The sequence below is a fragment of the Microtus oregoni genome, unplaced genomic scaffold, assembly GCF_018167655.1.
Source record: "Microtus oregoni isolate MIOR12 unplaced genomic scaffold, Mior012 000044F_000, whole genome shotgun sequence".
NCBI classification, from domain to species: Eukaryota; Metazoa; Chordata; class Mammalia; order Rodentia; family Cricetidae; genus Microtus; species Microtus oregoni.
In genome coordinates this window covers 806,416-829,373 of record NW_024543211.1, presented here as the reverse complement: position 1 = coordinate 829,373, position 22,958 = coordinate 806,416, and the positions used below count along the sequence as shown (strand labels likewise).

Here is a 22,958-nt window from a genome sequence, read left to right as displayed (position 1 = left end):
TATTTCATAATATATGACCAATTCCTCTGTCATCTTCTGAACTAAGTTCCCAAACAGAGGCATCAATTGTATCTTGGCTCAACTCCAGGAGTTTCTGAAACATTCCATTAAAAGAGGTATTCACGTAAATCTTGAATCAGATTTATTTGAGAAGGAAGAAAACATGAGTATGAATACCTCTGCAAAGTGTGGAAAGGGACAGCTGCATACTGAATGAGCATAAGACTCAAATAGGACTTCTTAATAACCGAGAGCAAAGGAGATTTTGATGGTGGGAATTTGCTGGATTTCAATTCCTGATCCTGAAAAAGCTCAGGGATGAGCTTGATTTTATGCCAAGGGATTCATTGCTTTTGTGCTCAGTGGACAAGGATAGAGTTTGTTTTTATGGATCTGATTTGAGAGGCAAATTGTGTGTCTTTACTGGCCCCTTTTAATGTTGGCTCTTTTCAGAGAGATGTTGTTTCTTTAACTACTTCTAGATTCAGAGAAAAGGTACTTTCTTTTGGCTCTGGTTTCAGGACAAATGTATGTTTCTTTGAATACCCTTTCTCCAACCAATAATGCTTCATAAAATGTTTGTCCATTAGTTTGTTACTTCAAACTAAAATAATAAGAGGTATCATGATGCTTGAACAAATTGTTGACACTATAAAATTCTTTTCTATACAATAACTGTTTTTGTTTAAAGAATAGTTTACAATAAGCACTCAGTTTTTTCCTCAGGTCCAAAGATTATGGTAATATGCACCACAAACTTAATCAGATTGATTACACACAAAAAGTCTTACTCCTATATGAAGCACAAAACATTCTGACACTGATTTTCATAGAGTATCACTACAGTATGATTTTTCTCATGTTTTTAAAGAACACACATATTAAACTCAGAGTTTCTCTATAGGATGTCTTATGTTACATATTTGGAGATGATTGGGAAAAAGGATTCAGGACAGATTCCATTCACATGTATCTCTCCAGTATGTGTTCTTTTATGCAATTGAAGATGATTGTGACATGCAAAGTCCTTACCACATTGATGGCATTCATAGGGTTTATTGCCAGTATGTGTTCTTTTATGATTTTGAAGAGCACAGTTGTGAGCAAAGACCTTACCACATTGATTACATTCAAAGGTTTTCTCTCCAGTATGTGTTCTTTTATGCCTTTGAAGATGACTGTATTGAGCAAAGGCCTTATCACACTGATTACATTCATAGGGTTTCTCTCCAGTATGTGTTCTTTTGTGCCTTTGAAGATGACTGTGTTCAGCCAAGGCCTTACCACACTGATTACATTCATAGCGTTTCTCTCCAGTATTTGTTCTTTTATGGTATTGAAGGTGACTAAGATGTGCAAAGGCCTTACCACACTGATTACATTCATAGGGTTTCTCTCCAGTATGTGTTCTTTTATGCATTTGAAGAGTACCGCGTTGAGGAAAGGCCTTACCACACTGATTACATTCATCGGGTTTCTCTCCAGTATGTGTTCTTTTATGCTTTTGAAGATTACTCTGATCTGCAAAGGCCTTACCACACTGATTACATTCATAGGGTTTCTCTCCAGTATGTGTTCTTTTATGCTTTTGAAGATTACTCTGATCTGCAAAGGCCTTACCACACTGATTACATTCATAGGGTTTCTCTCCAGTATGTATTCTTTTATGCATTTGAAGAGTACCACATTGAGCAAAGGCCTTACCACTCTGATTACATTCATAGGGTTTCTCTCCAGTATGTGTTCTTTTGTGCCTTTGAAGATGACTATGACATGCAAAGTATTTACCACACTGATTACATTCATAGGGTTTCTCTCCAGTATGTGTTCTTTTATGCGTTTGAAGATTACCACGTTGAGCAAAGGCCTTACCACACTGATTACATTCATAGGGTTTCTCTCCAGTATGTGTTCTTTTATGGTATTGAAGGTGACTATGACGTGCAAAGGCCTTACCACACTGATTACATTCATAGGGTTTCTCTCCAGTATGTGTTCTTTTATGCATTTGAAGAGTACCGCGTTGAGGAAAGGCCTTACCACACTGATTACATTCATCGGGTGTCTCTCCAGTATGTGTTCTTTTATGCTTTTGAAGATTACTCTGATCTGCAAAGGCCTTACCACACTGATTACATTCATAGGGTTTCTCTCCAGTATGTGTTCTTTTATGCTTTTGAAGATTACTCTGATCTGCAAAGGCCTTACCACACTGATTACATTCATAGGGTTTCTCTCCAGTATGTGTTCTTTTATGCTTTTGAAGAGTACCGCATTGAGGAAAGGCCTTACCACACTGATTACATTCATAGGGTTTCTCTCCAGTATGTGTTCTTTTATGCATTTGAAGAGTACTAGGTCGAGCAAAGGCCTTACCACACTGATGACATTCACAGGGTTTCTCTCCAGTATGTGTTCTTTTATGGTATTGAAGCTGACTATGATGTGCAAAGTATTTACCACACTGATTACATTCATAGGGCTTCTCTCCATTATGTGTTCTTTTATGCCTTTGAAGATTACTGTTCTAAGCAAAGGCCTTACCACACTGATTACATTCATAGGGTTTCTCTCCAGTATGTGTTCTTTTATGTGTTTGAAGATTATCCTGACATGCAAAGCATTTACCACATTGAAAACATTCATAGGGTTTCTCTCCAGTATGTGCTCTTTTTTTCTTTTGAAGATGACTGTGATCAGCAAAGGCCTTACCAAGCAGATTAAGTTCATATGATTTTTCTTCATTATGTGTTCTTTTATGACTTTGATGAGTTTCATAAAGAACAAAGTCTTTATCATCTTGACTATATTCATAGAGTTTCTCTCCAGTGTGTGTTCTTTCATGCATTTGATGATGACTGTGATAATCAAAGGCTTTACCACATTGCTTAATTTCACAGCATTTTTCTCTGGTATGTGTTTTTTCATTCCTTAGAAGGTGAGTGTCATAAGACAAGGCTTTAGCACAGTGAGAACATACTGAAAATTTCTCTCCAATTTGATTTCTTTCAATCCTGCAAGGATAATTTACACATGTAAAAACTTTACCACATTCAATTCACTGTTGAACCTCAGATCTGTATGAATTAATTTCATAATTTGTTCCAATTGTAAAAATGAATCAAATATTAATGTCTTATAACTTCATTTAAAATCATGTTTTCTTCTTTTATTAGGAAAAAATATTTGTGATGATAAATTCCTTTGCGTCATGGTTTACCATTTCATCTATACCTATCCCTATATTTTTTCTATGATATTTTTCACATTTTTAAAAAAAAACTCCATACACTGAGTGCCTTACAAACTTTACTGCATTCATAAATTTTACTATGAATCATTATACATTGGCTAAGTGAACTAAGACACCAAGAAGTATTGGCAGACTTAGAACTCTTTGGGCTTTTTTGTAATGTGAAGTTGTTTATGTATTAACAATGATGGTAGAAAACCAATTACTGTATACTTGGACTTAATTGAACAAGTATACTCTCCATGGGAACTACAGTTTATCTTCTAATTGTTCTTAATGAGATGTATGCTATATCTTTCCATATCCATATTCTCATATGCTTGTATCAAGGGGAACATATGATATACATAGTAAAGGAAGAATAGTAAATAAAAGATTTCCACATTGAATCCTCATGGTTTCACTTGCTGTTCCTCATAGACTTGTGGTATAGATATTAAGGTTTCTCCACAACAACTGCCCCTTGACCCTTGACTCTAATTGCCACTTTCACTAAACTTAGCAAGTCACAAAAAGTATATGAGTAATCCAAGTCTTACCATGAGCTATTGATTTAGGAGAAAGTTTGCAGCTACACTCATCACTGAAATGTGTATACAGTTTTTGTCATGAGTAGCAAGAAAGAAATGGACTGACAGATCTACTACATAGCTTTCACGTTGCTATGATTCAAATGGTGATATCTGTTGAGTCATTGCTTCCTTGACTTTTTCTTAAATGAATGCCTTGCAAATGCAATTCACATATGAGAAATTGAGGAATATGGATTTGTGAGAATTTAATAACCATCAATGCATTTAAAGGTGTGCTTATTTACACTGTTGCTTCTGATTAATTGTTCCAGGACATATTACAAACTCATCCGAGGCACATTGTTATAAACTTGCACAGGAAAATTACCTTTCAGGTCTTCTAGAACATTGACTATGTTCTTCAGTGTTACAGTCCTCCAAAATGTACCCTGAAATACAGTACCAGAATATGTATGTTATATTACTTAATATTGTACAACAATTAGCTCATTATCTTAAGTGCACCTAACAACTATGATTGTGTTATTCATCTCATTTTCTTCTTTCTAAATCAAATTACAGAACAACATTATAAGGCAAGGAAAGGTTGTCTCCATATTTTGAAACATGAAGGAAATTCATTTTTACCTATAGTAGTGAGGTTCCTGTAGGTCTCCAGCATCACATCTTTGTAGAGATTTTTCTGGGAAGGACTCAGCAAATCCCACTCTTCCTGAGTGAAGTTGATATGTAGATCATCATAGGTCACTGCCTTCAAAAATATACCACACATGTATACAATGTAAGCATGACAGTGACATCATTGGAAATGCATACTTCTTTGAAAGTACAGTTGTATGATTCTGGTGCTCCCCATTCTTATTCTGTGATATAGTCAGTTACTTTAGAAGTAAATTGAAAAGGAGAGTCAATTCTGTCATTTCTATACACTTTGAATGGGATTTCACCTTATAAGAACAATATCTATTAACAGGGTGAGACAAGAAAAAAGATCAACAGTAAATTATATGCATGAGAAAATTGTATGAAAAATTACTCATTATAGAAAGAAAAAAAGATACACAAATGTGTGAATTGGTGTATTGTGCCTTTAACCACAACACTCAGAAAACAGAGGTGGGTATATTTGTCTCTGAGTTGAATGCCAGTCAAGTCTATGCAATCAGGTCCAGGAGAGGTGGCAGTACAGACTCTGTCTCCATTGCAAGCCTCAATGTTACAAACAATGGGATAGAAAAACTAACAGGCTTTTATTGAAGTTTCTACAAAGAGTTGTTTTCTCTCCAGTTCTGTAGTCTTCTTCCAGACCCTGAAGTATCCTAATGTAAACTGCAATACCAATAACATTTTGAAGAAAAACAACTTCCTGTATAAAACAGTTACAAGTGGACAGATGAAAACAGTAGAAATATAAATGTTGGTCGTAAATTATCAACACAGACCTGGAGAGAGGGCAGATTAATTCAGCACTCTTGCTGATCTTGAATGGAGATGGACAAATTTGCCTGTCCTTACATGGGGATTACAACTATCCATTTTTCCAGGGTCAGGATTTCTGATATCCTTTGATCACTCTCATGGTACATATCCATGCAGGCATATAAAACAGTCATATTGATTTAAAAAATCAAAGCAAGCATAACAAGCAAGAAGATGTTCATACAACTGTAATTTAATAACTAAAAATACTCAGGCAGTATTAATGCTATCAATCCATGGGATGGCATCCTGGGAATCAGAGAGATACCCTCTGTCAAATTTTTTTTAAAGATTTATTTATTTATTATGTATACAACATTCTGCCTCCATGTATGCCCGCACGCCAGAGGAGGGTGCCAGATCTCAGTACAGATGGTTGTGAGCCACCATGTGGTTGCTGGGAATTGAACTCAGGACCTCTGGAAGAGCAGCCAATGCTCTTAACCTCTGAGCCATCTCTCCAGCCCCCTCTGTCAAATTTTAAAATTCAAGATAAGCATGAAGCTCAGCACAGCAGCATATACTTGACATAAAAAATACCTGCATTCCAAGGCCATCATCCAATAACATAGAAACAAATAGAGCCAGGAATGATGCCTCCCTTTAGTTTCAGGAATTTAGAGCCACACAATTACTTAGATAAGCAAAAAAAAAAAAAAAAAAAAAACAATTAAAACAGCAGGTTACCAAACTCTTGTGCACTGAATAACAACTGTTTCTGCTCTTTCTTATGTGATTTAGAGATCGAACCTATAATGATGGTAATAGCATTTCAGTATAAGTAGGAAGTTGGCTGATTAATGTCAAGCACAACACAGTATATAAATGTCAGGAAATTACTTTAGGGTATTGAAACTCATAGCATACAATGAGGAATTTCATCTAGAAAGGCTTCTCCTACTAAAGATCCACAGAAAATTGAAATAAAACCAATAAAGAGAGAAAGTTCTTCAAACACATGATGTTTTCTGGGGGGTTGTTCATTCAATCAAGGACATTCTGAACCCAGTCACTACTGGTCCATGGTCAACAACTGAAAGAAATCATTTCATCACATCAAAGCTTCACATTTAATGATCCTTAAAGGACTCTTAGAAGAAATGCAATACTAGCTCAGAAATGAGAAATAGATGTTTATTTATTAGGGATAGACTCACAAATCAGAATCCTATGCTTGAACTGAGTTCAGAAACTGAATCATGCAGCCAGAAAAGAGGCTGGACTCATGCTCTATACTGGCATATATAGTATAAGAGGCCACGCCCCAGTGGTCAGGAAACCACTGGATGTAAAACTTCCTACAGCACATTCTCCTTTTGTTTAAATAAGAGAGTTCTAAGCCCAATACACAATTATATACAATAAATAAGAACAATATATTCATTAATTATCCTATCCTAACTAGTTTATGTCTTGTATAATAACTTGGCCAAGTCATGAGAGGAAAGTAACTTCAACTATCTAGTCTTTAACCCCATCAAAGATCCAAGAAGGGAAATAATATTACTTGAGTAAGCAAGAAGTGCAATCTAGCAACTTTCAAAATGTGCAACAAATTACAGAGACAACTGGCTCCCTGGGCAATCATCCAAAGTCTCATTTGCAATGTTGAAGCAACCAACTTTGGCAAAGACCTAGAATAACTGACTGACCACTTAAGGAGGTAGGAAATTTTTAAGAATCATCTTATCCTGTCTTGGCAAGATTTAACAGTCCTGCTTATCCATTTTTGGATATCATGTATTTTGTCAGTAGTTGAGATATGAACATGTCTTTGCCTAAAGGCCAGTTTTGCCAAGAAGAAAACAAGCTCCAAGTAAAATGACTGGTGCTCAACATTCTCTGGGGAATAGATCCGTGCTACCAGGAGCAATTGTGTCTCACTTCAACAGTACCCTAAGTTATTTAAATGTCATATTCTACAGCTCTTTGAAGTGGTTGAAGATTATTTATCTATGCAGAATATAATCTCTACTTATCTAAAAAACCTGACTAGTCTAACTATAAGTATGACAAACATAGATGACTATTGATCTATAATTCTCAATACCTATATAATTTAAAGACTAAGACTTCATATGAGAATATTATACAATAAACAACTGTGCAACAAATGAAGACAATGAATTCAAAATGTAAACAATGTATAAGTATCTTTATCAGAGGTAGAAATGTACATTGCAAAATGATAAATATATTTCAATATATAAAAATGTTTGAAGCAGAGGTAGAAACATGGATGCATTCAATATTCAATATAATTGAACATTGTATCAATGTACAACAATCTATACCAATGTAATTGCCTGTAAATTATAACTCACAAGCATTCACTCTATTACTCACTATTATTAGTGTGAGTAAGCTCACACTATTCTATTATGCCATCCAATTTTCCCTTTTTTTTTCAAAGAGATTATTGAGCCTATAAAATTTCCCTTCCAACCCACAACCCTATACCAATTATTATCAACCCTTCAATGATGTCCCTAACCCTGAGGACAACCTTTGTTGGGAGAGGGGATGTCATCTTTTAGAATTACTTCCAGCAGTCATGGGGGTGATATTCTTTCTATGGGAGCCTATGAAAGTAAAATGATGGTTAGGTTCCAAGTTTACTATCTGGTATAATTGCAAATAGTCTCTGAGTACTTGGTAGAGTTATTCTGACTTCCTATTGGGAGGTCTGCCCAGAACGTTGTAAAAAAGTGCACCACTTCAGCTAAACAAGTTGGAGCCATCTTGATGAGCTGCTAGGCAAAACAGGTCTAGTAGTAGTGCTATCATCATCAAGATGTAATATCAAACAGGTTGAGTTGCTGTTCCTGGAAACTTCAAAAATTATTGCAGGAAAATTCATTGTTCATTGCGGAAAACTTAAACTTTATTTATATAGACATATGCAGACATATATATTCAATGACATGTACAATAGAGACAAAAATTAGATATGAAGAAAAGTAAAATTTTTTTCTAAATTCTTTTTTTCTTTCTGTCCCATATTATGGCTCTTAACAGGAGACAGAATCTCTGATTTTTATTTTAACAACATGCTTGGATTTATAGAGGGACAGAGCCAGTGTCAAACTCCAAAGCCAACTCTATAGATTCATAAATATACATCCACCTACAAAAGGCACCCAATGAAATGAGGATAAAAGTGTAGATTATTGATTCTGCTCTTGTTGCGGGAGGTCCTCCCGCTCCTCCAGCCTATAGCTGCTGAGATACCTGCCCATTGGGGCGTGGTCTCTCTCCCTTTAAAAAAGCGGCCACTTCCCTCTCGTCTCTCTCTTCACTTCCTACTCCACTCGTGACTAGACTCCCTTCCTGGTTGCATAGAGGGCTGTTGCCTGGGACAGTGATCTGTAAGTTTTTTCCCCTTTAAATAAATACCACCCTATTAATCATAATTCCAAACTGGTGTGGCATTGTTTGTGACTTACGCCTTCATGATCTAAAAAGAATAAAGGGGCATATATATGTATTCTGATAAGATAAAAGGGTGGATCATTAAAATTAATTTTAAAAAGTAACTACTGATTTATGTATTTTACATTGATATAGATATGGATGCTTCCTTTTGATACTAATTTGACATTATTTTTTGTTAAAACATAATGTCTATAATTTTATATTCTTACTCAAGATATTTACCTAACACAACTCACTTAAACATGTAATGAAAATATCTAGTCCTTGAAAGTTATTATTATCAGCTAGAATATGAAGTACTGCATGTTAGTACATGTTATTGCAATTGAAATTATATTCAAGTTAGGTAGGTTTTCAACATTATACAGAATTTTATTAGCTGATTCATATGTACATACATTAGAGAAAATGTTTGAAGAAGTAGAGCAAACTTTGTCTCATTGGGGATTACAAATTACTTCTGAAAATATACAAAAAATATACAAAAAAATATAAAAAAAATCATTCTAAGTGAGGTAAGCCAGACACAAATGACAGTGGTGTGAACTCCCTTATACATTAATATTAGTTGTAAAGGGTAATCATGCTACAACCCACAGACACAGAGAGGTTAGTTAACAACAAAGGCTCAAGCGGGGATACATGGATCTCCCTCAAAAGGGAAACTAGAATAGGTCTTCTTCTGGATTGATGGGGGTAGGTGGGGATGGGTATAGGAGAAAGCAGGATCAGGAGAGTTGGATGTAGTGAGAATGAAGAAAGTCTACAGGAATTGGAGAACATTTGGAAGTTGGTATGGTACCTAGTACAGTAAATACTCATTAGATTGTGTGAAAATGCCCCTAGCAAGGACTTGTAGGAAAGGGGAATAAGAAGCCTGTGGAGCCTTCTCTAAGCAGGCAAAGTTTTCTATGTTGGGACTGGGACACCAACCCAGCAACAGTATCTTCAATCTACAACTCGTCCTGCTTGCAAGATATATTGAGTTACTTGTTCTTAGAACTTGTAGGAGTAAACAACAAATAACTCGTGAAACTTCAGGCCCATTCCATTAGAGGGAGACAATGCCCATACTAATTGGATGTCCAAGACCTGAGCTCACTACACTACAGGTCTATGATAGAGCCAAACAAGATAGGAAAAAAGTCCAAGAAATGATTTTTCATGATATTCTCCTATTCTCATAGAATGGTGCCTCAGCCAATTGTTATCAGACTGGCCTATTCCAGGAACTGAAAGCACCAGGAGCAGACATGGGCATTCAAACAATAAGAGGAGCTAAGGAGACCCTTCTGGCAATGGGGAGGAAGTACCATAGCAACCACCTCCCACCTTGGTTGAGGACACTAGGTTAACACAGCCCACAGAATCAACTAAGCTGGAGTTATTAGTGCTCAAAGAGACTCGTGATCTTATAGGGGCCTGTGCTAAAAGCTTTGCATATACATTATCAGTACATACTTTGGTGTTTTGTGGGACCTGTAATACTGGGTGTGTATATGTGGGGTGTACTTTAACTCATTTGATAGTTCTTGAGACCCCTTTCCTCATACGGGGTTTTTATATTCAGGCTTGATATGGATTCTGCCTAGTCTTTATTTAACTTGTTGTTCCATGTATATGGGGGTTCCCATGGAGGGGAGGCTGAGGCTGAGGATAAATTAGATTAAGAGAAATGAAGACAGACTCATAGGTTAAATTGAGAGGATGAAAGGTCAGTAGGAAACAGCCCGAGTTTATTTCTCAGCCAGCATATACACTAAACACAGTCAAAAGGCAGATCAAAAGCAGTACAGTCAGCTCCCCACCTCCCTGCACTGTGCTTGGAGGCAGCTCAAACCTGTGCATTATCTGATTCAGCTAAGTAGCTTCTAATCACTAACAAAAAGTGCCTCTGGATGGCCTACACTAGCACAATCTTAAAAGAAAAAAAATGAGCTCTTTCAGCTGGGCAAAATGCTTTTTCTGTTGAGAAACGCAGATGTTACTCACAGCCCTCAAGGTTACTGGAAGAAGCACAGCAGGCATGCTTGAACTCAAAGGCTTTTTTAAGTCTGAAATGATTCCAGATGGAATCTGAGTCACACATGGGCTCCCACATTGGACTGGGAATTTTATAGAGCTAAGAACTAGGGGCTGGATGCTGTGCTTCTCTGATCTTTCAGCTTTCAGCCCTACTCTCTGACTACAGGGTTTATAAATAAGATCAATTTGCACAACACCTAAAAACTAATTTTTAAAAAAGGGGTTCTTCTTAATTCCTATTCATGATTTTGGGTCTAAATCTCTACTAGCAAGTAACTAACAATTAAGTTTTTGAATTCTGTATGTAAATAATAAACTATGCTCTTTTAACCTCTTTGAGCTTTACTACATACAGCACTTAAAAGGTTTTCTATAGTAAACCACGATCATTCTTAACAGTGACCATTAAAATCTTGGGGCCCCACACCATTGATTCCTCCTAGAGTGTGGTAATGCCACTAAACTGTCTGCTCCCCCCCCCAAAGGTCAACTTTGGGCTATGAATTATTCAGGAAATTTCCAAGATTACTATCTAAGATGGTCCTCATGCACTACACTAGCCAGAACTTGAGATAATTCCTCCACTTTCCCATTACACAAAGACTGGACAAGAGATAATACAGGCAATTCTCCCATGAATTGAAATTATCTTAGGTTTATTTCAGGGACCCTTATAGATAGATACCATTGCCCACAGACAACAAAAAATAATTTCAAAAGCATGGTTCCCATATTCCCAAGTGTTGGGGTAAGCAGTTTGGTCATCCATTAGGTCATGATTTATGTCATCATTGAGGTGGCGGTGGTAACAGGTTACTACGGGTTACGGTAAAAAATATAAACAAAGAAGATTATATTCAGTTATCTTGTTCTGAGAAGAAAAAGGGAAGGTATAGAAATTATAGGATAAATGATGGATTACTAAATTGGCTTTAAATCAAAACCAACTATTTTTATTAAATATTTTACATTATGATAGGTTTTAGTATATTAATACATGTTTGAGAATATTTTTGTTATACTGTATATATTTCTAATCTTGTTTAACATATTTTTGTATATTTATGCAAATTCAAGGTTATTTTTGATAAAAACATACTGTACATATATTTCTACTCTTATGTAAGGTTTTTGTGCCCAACAAGTCACTTAACGATGCAAAATAAATCTCTAGCCCTGCTGTCAAAATGAAGAGGTCCAGGCTCTTTACGGGACATTTGCTTTCTGACCCCAGTAAAACAGCCTACTGCAGGTTCCCAGGCTTACTGGGTCCTGTGGGGAGGAATTAGCACCAGCTTGGACCCCCGCTGGCATGTGTGCCTCTACAGGAGGACTTAGTTCCGTGACCCTGGCACTAGCACAGGCTACCTCCCCTGGGCAAGGGCCACAGATCTTTGGCACAAGGCTTCACATGGCACCTGCAGAGGGGAGGCTGCCATTCAGTCCCTAGCACCTTAGTTTCCAGGGAGAACAAGCCTTCTCTTTGGAAAGGAGACCCTCCCCCACTCCGGGAACCCCATTGGGGATCCTCCCAGGACCTGGCTCCAGCCTCAGCTCCATCCACAGTGAGCTCCTAGCTGTATAGCACAAGCTTCCCACACCCCACCTCAGTACTCACAGCAAGCTAGCAGCTTTTCTCTGAATGGGATTCCAGAAGCCCCGCTTGGAACAGAAGTGGATGAAGGGAATCACAGTTGTGCCAAACTGGCACATTCTCAAAGACCCCTAAAGAGAGACTGGGGAGGAAATGATCAATGGCTGACTTGACTGGTGGGCTGGGAGGAAAGCTAGTAAACCATCAGAGGCCCCATGAGGAATCCATTCTAGGGAACTTTTCAGGTCAGGATTGGTGGGCCATCTGGAAGCCTCAACTTAGTTCCTTGGGAAGGCCACATCCTTCACCATGGGAGGCTCCTCTTGAGCCCTCACACTAAGCCCAAGGATTGGGGAGCACCAGGCCTGGCTAGGTGGCACTGAGAAATGTTAGCTTTTTCACATAGGCAGTGGGCAGAAGTGGAAGAGGAAGGCCCTTGAAGACAGTCCTGCTTGTAAAAGCTGGGAAGACCTTGGCATTGGCTGCTATAGGGGGAGGGAACACCCCGGACTGTTTAAGGAAGCCCTCCTCCCCCGAGTCCTCCTGCACCGTGCTGGTGGACTCCAGTCAGCACAGGGACTTCAGGGGCAAGCATTCCCCTCTCGGGCATGCTCTGGCCCCAGTCTCTACCTGCTGTAGCAGGGAGCTGTGAGCAGAGGTGGGCAGGATTACACAGCCCAAGAGGAGGGATGAGCCATCAGCTGGGCTTATTCCTGAGCAGCGACTAAGGGAGCCAAAGCCTTTGTTTGGTTTTAATACAGCTAAGACGGCTCTCCCGTTAGTGAGCTCCCCTGTGGAGTGGGGTGCGGAGGAGGCTCAGTGCACTGAGGGAAGAGTAATGCGCCCTGGGCTCGGGAGTTGACGCTAGAAGTTTGAGCGTCAGCGCGCCGGCACCAATAGCGGAGGCTCCTTGCCCAGGCAACAGGCCTTGACACCGTCCACATAGTTAAATACAAATGGAGATTGTATGTAAAGGTTAAAGGCAAAGTGGTCCATATTGAGAAAATACTGGAGAAATTAGGCTTCTCCGAGTTTGGCATACTGAAATTGACAAGAAAGATGTTTTTACACACAGCGCCCTGCTCCCAATTCTCTAAGCCGATTAAGCCCAAAGCGCAAGTTATTCAGAGTTCTGTCCCTAGATTTAGAAATTAACAGGACCGCATGGGACTTCACAACACAGCGAATCTGGCGGCAGGTTCCCACACGGATCCCGGGAGAGCGCAGCATGCTGTCTCCCGCCCCTCACCCTCTGCTCCTCCCCTTCAGGAGACAGCATTTCCCCCGCTCACCATGTTGTGGTTTTCCAGATTGCCAAAGCTCTCAGTTCATCATCTCCCTGCAACAGCAACTTCACCGCAGCACAGAAGCCACTGGCGCCAGGTCCTCTGCAAAGTCCGTTCTGAATGGGACGTCCTGAAAAACCAGGCACTACTCCTGACTGGCAGGTCACCCAAAGGGCCTGATTGGCTAGTGAGGTCTGAGTGACAAGAACACCTCCCACAGAGCTGTAGTGTGCTTTAAAGACACAGCACAGAGGTTTCTGGTCATTTCTTCCACCCCAGTCAAACATCTTTTCTAGACTAACCAAGGTATGCATTTCAATATTACTTTCCCTGGCTCCAAAAGTAGACACTGCCATCTTCTTGAACTCCACAGGAACTTTCCCTTTTTCCTCCAGGACACACTGTGGCTAGCTAGCTTGTACAGTGCACTGTGCTAGGTGGGTGCAGGGATTTCCTGTCCCACAGGAGAAAGAATGCCCAGAATATTAACAACTAAAAAGAGTTTTAAGGTCATAAAAGTAGATGTTTATGCTGTGGCTTCATGCTGAGGTCAGATGAACTGAAGGTACTTTTTACATGGTTTTCACAGATATTTCACACAACAGAAAAGTGAAAAGCAGGAACCAGATCTCAAACAAGATGATAGGTCTTTTCCCCATCAGAAGGCTGGATGATGGTTTTATTACTGAAATTTGAAGCAAACTCCAGGAAAATGAATAATAATAAAAAGGGTAGTGTTCATGGAAATGTGAATATGTAGAGAATGTCTTCATGAGCACTATTGTCTGCCAGCACATCTTCCTCCATGGTCAGGTGAATAAAATATTCAACTGCAGCATTCAAGATTCTCCACATGAACAGGAGAGGTAGAATGAATCTCACCATGTACGTAAAAAGTGGGCTTATTAGAATGTCTCACAAGCTGTGTTTCAGGTTGTCTAAAAATAGCTACTTATTAATGACAATTAAAGAATTCAGTAGATTGCTTCTCAGCCTTTTCCCAAAGATGAAGTGAAGAACACAGTGGTTTTTCAGCCCACGAGGCTTGATGCCTCAGCTGGTTTTAAGTATTCACCAAAATTTCAAAGAAGTAGTCTCTAGTACTAGTAAAGGAATGAGTTTGGTCGCCAGAGCAAGGTGATAAAAAAGAGACTTTTCTACTTCAATATACTTTCTATGTAACTGCTGCTACCAGAAGGTGAGAAGGTTAAAGCTAGATCATAGTCTTGTTCGATTCAGATTTTCTTGTTTTGGTGATTTCAAGACAGGATTTTTCTGTGCAGGTGTGGAAATCATTCGGTAGGCCAGACAGGTCTCAAACTCAGAAAATCCCAGTGCCTCTGGCTCTTGAGTCACAGTGTTAACGGTGTGCATGGCCACCAAGCAGCTAAAGGTGTATCCTATTATCTCAGACTATGCAGATTAATGGAGGATTTTCCCATTTAAAAACATTTAAGTAAAATCCCTCTCGGGTATAATTAATTCTTTGTCTACTAGTTAATTCCAGAGGAAGTCCGTTTGACTACCAATAATAGCCATTTCAACAGCCAAGACAGAAGAAATGAGAAAAAAATTCTTGCCTGTAGAAGACATCAACAACTACGAGATTCTTCACTTGATCTTTGGGAAAAGGCTGAGAAGCAATCTACTGGATTCTTCAATTTTTATTGGTAGGCAGCTATTTTTCCCTTATCCCCCTTCCTGTGACCATAGGGCAGTTGCTAAGGCCTGGGCCTGTAGATTGTTGTAGCTTTGTCTGTCGGGAAGACTCAGCTGATTCTTCTCAGGCATTAAAAACTTTAAAGGCCATTTTCACTAATTCCCATATAGGAGTTTGGGGACCATCCTCAACTTTTTTCCCCTAATATCTGGTTCTGACTGAGGAAGCAGAATTATTAGTAGAAAAGGAAAGCAGCTACTTTTCTTTTTTTTAAAATATTTATTTATTTATTTATTATGTATACAATATTCTGTGTGTCTGCCTGCAGGCCAGAAGAGGGCATCAAATCTCATTTCAGATGGTTGTGAGCGACCATGTGGTTGCTGGGAATTGAACTCAGGACCTTTGGAAGAGCAGGCAATGCTCTTAACCACTGAGCCATCTCTCCAGCCCAAGCAGCTACTTTTCTACCTGATAGATTTGGAAGAGAAAAGGGAACAGGGGAGGGACTAGCCCAGTGTGCATAAGGGATCCAGGAGTGCAGAGAGGTGGGGGGGGAGGGGAAGGTTGAAATTGACCTTGAACCTCTGAATTGGGAAAGGGAGGGGGAAAGAATGTTGCTCCATGGGAGGGGTTGGGAAGTGTGGGTTTCAGGGAGTTGGAGAGGGGCCAGTGCCTCTGGCACTGTGGTGCTGAGAGACACTGGCTACTAAGTGGGGGAGGGGGGGCAAGAGTGCAGAGGCCAAAAATCATGGACATATATATATATGTAAGCTCTGTTTATTTGTATCAGACAAGCTCAATTTAAAAAGATCTTTGTAAGAGGCTCATAGGGGCAACAACAGACCTGGCTTTGAACTCTAAGTGTCCATTTTAGTCTATGCCCAACCATGAGGCCTAAGTCCATTTTAGCATGTCCTCAACTGTATATTGGATGCCTGGTGTCCCAGGACAGACAGATCTCCAACTCAGCCAAGCCTGATCCCACGGGATTGACTGCCACCTGACTTGACTTCCCGGTGTGAGTTCATGACTTCAGCGGGAATCCGAAAACGACAAAAATAAGTATGAATGGGTCCCCTAGAACTCTATAGCATCGATAAGAAAAGGGACTCATCAAGACGCCGCTGTGGCCCAGAAGCCATTTGTCAGCGTGGTGTAGAGAGCTCAAACTATAGAGTAGGGGCCTTCCAACACATGGCCTGCGAAGTGGAAAGGGCCTGGCCTAGCTTGGCGGGAACCTCCAAAATGTTAGGAATATTCATTTTTTAAAAAATGTATTTATTTACTTTATTATGTACACAATTGTCTGTGTGTATGCCTGCAGGCCAGAAGAGGGCACCAGACCTCATTACAGGTGGTTGTGAGCCTCCAAGTGATTGCCAGGAATTGAACTCAGGACCTTTGGAAGAGCAGGCAATGCTCTTAACCACTGAGCCATCTCTCCAGCCCCTAGGAATATTTCTTACTACTAGCTCCCTGCCGACGCAAAATTCCCAATCAAGCCAAATCAAAACAAGCCAAATTAATATCCAGGTTTAATGGGCGATCTGTGCTCTCAGGGGGCCCTGAGCGGGAACCAGGAAGCCGCAGAAATGCTACCCCCAGGAGGAAGAGAGGGAGACCACGTGTTCCTCTTTTGGGGAATCACTTAAAGACTCTGCAGAGTGGTCCTGACCCATCCCTGGGGGTGGGGTCAGGACCTGGCCAGCTGGGAATTAGTGTCCAGACCAGGCCTGGGGGCTGGGATAGATGCGAGGAACTGGGGTCTACGCTCCCAACTTGACAGTTGTGTTTTGAGAGTGTGTTTCTTTCACTGGCACATTTTAATGTTTGGGCTGTTTTCAGGGAGATGATGTTTCTTTAACTAGTTCGAGATTCAGAGAAAAAATGCTTTCCTTTGGCTCTGCTTTCAGGTCCAAGGTGTATTTCTTTGACTAGCCATTTCTCTTACCCAAAAGGCTTCAAAAAAAGGTTTTGGCCATTAGTTTGCTGGTTCAAACAAAATAAAGAGATATCATAGTGCTTGAACAGATTTTTACACTATCCATTTTTATCTACACAATAACTGCTATTGGCTAACTGACTATGTGTGTGGGCTTAAGATCTTTAAAAAATAAGTTATAAAAAGCCCTCCGTTTCTTCCACAGGTCCAAATGATTAGGGTAATATGCATAAGCTTTCTCAGATTGATTACACACAAAAGTCTTACTCCTGTATGAAGTACAAAACATTAAAACACTAAATTCACTTAGAGTTTCACTATAGTATGAGTTTTCTCATATTTTTGAAGAATACACACACTGAGTTCATAGTTTTCTGCAAGATGGTTTATTTTATGCATTTGGAGATGGTTGTGACAAAGGATTTACCACAGACTCCATTCACAGTTATCTCCCCTGTCTGTGTTCTTTTATGCATTTGAAGATAAGATGTGAATAGGCTTTCTCACACTACTATACATTCATAACGTTTTCCTCTACTGTGTGTTCTTTTATTACCTTGAAGAGTACAGTGGTCTCCAAAGGCCTAATCACACTGACTACATTCATAGGGGTTCTATCTAGTCTGTGATGTTTTGTATTTTTGAAGATGGCTGTTTTGTGCAACGGCCTTACCAAAAATATTACAATCATAGGATTTCTCTCTAGAATGTGTTCTTCTATGCAATTGAGGATTACTGTGATGTGCATGGCCTTACAACACTGATTACATTCATAGAGTTTCTTTCTCTCCAGTAGTTTTCTTTTATGCAATTTAAGACTATTTTGATATGCAAAGGCCTTACCACATTCATTACATTCATAGGGTTTCTCTCCAGTATGTGTTCTTTTATGCAAATGAAGATGAGTATGTCGTGCAAAGGCTTTACCACACTGATACATTTATGAGGTTTTTCTCCAGTATGTATTCTTTTATGCTTTTGAAGACTACTGTTGTCAGCAAAGACCTTACCTCACTGATTACATTCATAGGGTTTCTCTCCACTATGTATTCTTTTATGCTTTTGAAGATTACTCTGATCTGCAAAGGCCTTACCACACTGATTACATTCATAGGGTTTCTCTCCAGTATGTGTTCTTTTATGCTTGTGAAGAGTACCATTTTCAGCAAAGGCCTTACCACACTGATTACATTCATAGGGTTTCTCTCCTGCATGTGTTTTCTTCTGCTTTTGAAGATCAGTTTGACATGCATAGGCCTTACCACCCTGATTGCATTCATAGTCTTTCTCTCCCGTATGTGTTCTTTTATGACTTTGATGAGTCTCATAAAGAACAAAGTCTTTATCACCTTGACGATATTCATAGGGTTTTTTTCCAGTGTGTTTTCTAAGCACTTGAATATGACTGTGATAAGCAAAGGCTTTACTGCATTGCTTACTTTTAGAGGGTTTTGCTCCATTATATGGGTTTCATTCCTTAGCAGGTCAGTGTCATAAGACAAGACTTTAACACCGTGAGTATACACTGAAAGTTTCTTCTCTCCATTTTGATTTTCTTCAATCCTACAAGGATAATTGGCACATTTAAAAGCTTTGCTAGATTCAATACACTGCTGAACCTTGGTATTTGTATGAATTAATTTTATAACTTGTTCCAATTCTAAAATGGAATTAGTTATTAAGGTTTTATAACTCTGTATAAAATCATGCTTTCTTTTTAATTAGGGTTCAGTTTGCATCTAGGAAAATAAGTATTATGATAAATTCCTTTGTTTCATGGTTTACCTTTTGACATTTACAAAAACATTTTATATGTTATTATTCATATTTTAGAAGACAACTGATTAAACTGAGAGCTTTAAAAACTTTACTGCATTCATAAATTTTACTATACTTGAATCATATTATATTTGCTAAGTGAACTAGGACATTCAGAAGTATTTGCACAGACCTATAATTCATGGGGAATTTTTGTAATGTTTATATATTAATAATGATGGTAGAAAACCTTCATTATTGCATACTTGAATGAAATTCAACAAGTATACTCTACATGGGAACTACTGCTTATCTTCTTTTTGTTCTTAAGGAGAGGTATGTTAAATCTTTCCATATCCCTATGCTCATAAGCTTATATCAAGGGTACTGTATGATACACCTAGTAAAGGAAGAATAATTCACATACATGAAATGGAGGTATATGGATTTGTGAGGATTTAATAACCATCTATGCACTTAGCTGTGCTTATTTGCACTGCTGCTTTTGTTTAAAAGTTCTAGGAGAAAGTGCGATCTCATCAGAGGCACATTGTTATCAACTTGCACATGAAAATTACCTTGCATGTCTTCTAGAACATTGCCAATGTTCTTCAGTGTAATGGTCTTCCCCAATGTATCCTAAAATACAGGACCAGAATATATGTTATATCATTGAACAATGTGCACGATTTAGCTTATTATCTTAAGTGCACCTAAGAACTATGACTGCTGTATTCACCTCATTCTTTTTCTAAATGAAATTGCAGAACAAAATCCTTAACCAAGGAAAAGTTGCTTCCATATTTTATTTTATTTTTTATTTTTTGGTTTTTTGAGACAGGGTTTCTCTGTGGTTTTGGAGCCTGTCCTGGAACTAGCTCTTGTAGACCAGGCTGGTCTCAAACTCACAGAGATCCGCCTGCCTCTGCCTCCCGAGTGCTGGGATTAAAGGCGTGCACCACCACTGCCCGGATGCTTCCATATTTTAAAACATGAAGGAAATTCATTTTTACCTATAGAAATGAGGTTCTTGTAGGTTTCCAGCATTACATCTTTATAGAGATTCTTCTGGGAAGGATTGAGCAAATTCCACTCTTCCCGGGTGAAGTTGATATGCACATCATCATAGGTCACTGTCTCCTAAAATATACCATAAATGTTCAAAATGGAAAGCATGACAGTGACAATGTTAGAAACATACTTCTTTTACAGTATAGTCATATGATTCTGGTGTTCCCCACTCTTATTCCATGACTTAGACAGTCACTTTAGAGGAAAATTGAAAAGCAGAGTGAACTCTGTCATTTCTGTACCCTTTGTATGGGATACCACCCCATAAGAGCAACATCTATTGAGAGGAAGAGGTATTGAAAAAGATCAACAGAAAAAAAAAAAAAGATCAACTGTATATAGTATGCATGAGAAAATTGCATAAAGAGTTACAGACCACACAAAAAAAGTAATATGGACACACTGGGTGTATTGGTGTATTGTGCCTTTAACCACAACACTCAGAAAACAGAGGTGGGTATATTTCTCTCTGAGTTGAATGCCAGTCAAGTCTAAGCAATCAGGTCCAGGACAGGTAGAAGTACACATTAAATTGTCTCCATTGCAAAAAACAGTGAAACAAAAAAACAAATGGGATAGAAATAACTTAAAGGTTGTTACTGAAGTTCTTACAAGTAATTTTGCATTTACTCCCGTTCTGTATTCATCTTCCAGACATCTGAAGTGCCATAATTTAAACTGTCATACCAATAACCAAAGCAGTTAAAATGGACAGATGAAAACACTAGAAATATAAATGTTGGTCACAAATAATCAACAGAGAGCTGGAGAAAAGGCAGAGGAATTCAGAGATCTTGCTGGTCATGAATGGAGGTGGGCACATTTTCCAGTACTTACATGGGGATCACAACTTTCCTTTGTTCCATGAACAGGAATTCTGAGATCTTTTGATCACTTCGGTGACTAGATACCCATGTAATGAATATCCATGCAGACATATAAAATAGTCATATTTGATTTAAGAAAAATCAAATCAAGCATAACCATCCAGAAGAAATTCATGCACCTCCAATAACTGACTCAGAATTCTAAGGCAGTGTTAATGCCATAAATACATGGTATCCTGGGAATCAGAGTGAAACCCTCTTTCAAATTTTAAAATCCAAGATATGCATGAGGCACTGCACAGCAGCATATAGTTGACATATAAAAAAACCTATATTACAAGGCTATCACCCAATAATATAAAAATGTATAGAGCCAGAAATGATGCCCCTCTCTACTTTCAGGAATTTGGAGCCACACAGTAAGGGCTACTTCAACAAGCAAAGAAAAAAATTAAAGTAGCAGGTTGCCAAACTCCTTAATAGCAACTGTTTCTGCTATATCTTATTTTAACCTATAGAATATAGGTAATATATAGAATATAGAAATCAAGCCTATAATCATGGCAAAAATATTTTAGTATAAGACGGAAATTGTCTAATTAATGACAAGCACAAAACAGTAGATACAAATATCAGGAAATTAGTTGAGTTTATTGAGACTCATCACATACAAAGAGGAATTTCATCTAGACAGGCTTCTCTTACTAAAGATCCACAGGAAATTGAAAGGAAGCCACAAAGGAAAGAAACTTTTTCAAATACACGATCTTTTCTGGGAGGTTGTTCATTCAATCAAGTATATTCTGACCCCGGCCACTATTGGCTCAAGGTCAACAATGGAAAAATTGCAGTTAGTCATTTCAAGGATAGACATTTAATGATCCTCATCTGCAATGGTCCCTACACTGTCCAAATGTGTAATGTCTCCTCTGGCACTCAAGGCAATCTGTTGACAGCAACATCTTATAAAACCTGAAAACACATTACCTCTTTCTAACATCAGTGGCACAAAATACCATTAACATCCCAAAAGAGAAAAATAAAGACACAGTAAGGGAAGTTTGAACCAAGACTGAAGCAGAGCAGGATAAACATCAAATCCTGTAGCTCTCTTGTCAGATGTATGGCTTCAGTTTCAAATGACTTAAATGGCCCTATCCTTGCAACTTCTCATGCATTTCTCTCTTTGGTAACTTCCACTCACTATAAGCAGCTAGGTCTCCATGGAAGTTGTGTCATAACTTAGGTATCTTAACATCTTTGGGCTCAAAATGTAACCCAGTATGTTGTGAAATAACATTTTTAAGTGTGTTTTATTTATTTAAGCTGTGGAAAATTGTTTTAATGATGCAAGGAATTGCTGCATTGGTTTAGCTCTGTGAAGTTTTGATGCTTTGCCTATTTAAAATACCTGGTTGGTATAAAAAAAAAAGATTGAATGACCAATCGCATGGCAAGAAAGGACAAGCAGGGCTGCCAGGAAAAGAGAATACATGGGAAGGGAAATCTGGGAGGAAAACAGAAAGAAGAGGCAACAGGAGGAGAAAACAACAGGAACCTTTAATCCAACTACACAGCAAGCCATGGAGTAAGAAACAAAGAGAGGAATACAGAATAAAGATAAAGGCCAGGGGGAAATTGTAGAGAGAACAATTAAGTTAAATCAACATGCCTTGAAACAAATCAAAGTCAAGCATTTATAAGAAAAAAAATAAGCCTCCATGTGTGAAATTTAATTGAGAACTGGGTGGCAGGCCCTAAAGGAACAAGAGAGGAAAAGATACCACACCACACCCAGCTTCGATCCTCACAGCTTCGTGCAATGAACTCTCACTGTCTCCTCATTGGGCTTCTGACTCTGCCAAACACAGATGCCTGCATCAATGGTAAACTGTAACCATAAACTAAAAATCCATGATCTTAAATTGTGATTCTCTCATGTTCCCAAGACCAATACATTACTGGTGATGCTGAGAAATTAGATCTCTTAATTGCAAAGAACACTAACGAGCTTGGACCACAAGTGCAGACAGTTTTGAATGAAGTAGCTTCCTGAGACTATGAGTCACATTGCTACCCTAAAGTGAAGGTT

At 38.7% G+C, this 22,958-nt stretch overlaps 2 pseudogenes; both read right to left on the bottom strand.

The window, feature by feature from the left end:
• Positions 1-910: 910 nt before the first annotated feature.
• LOC121434590 lies at positions 911-13,549 on the bottom strand (annotated as a pseudogene).
• A 58-nt stretch (positions 13,550-13,607) lies between these two features.
• LOC121434589 overlaps positions 13,608-22,958 on the bottom strand; it is a 47,963-nt pseudogene continuing 38,612 nt past the window's right edge.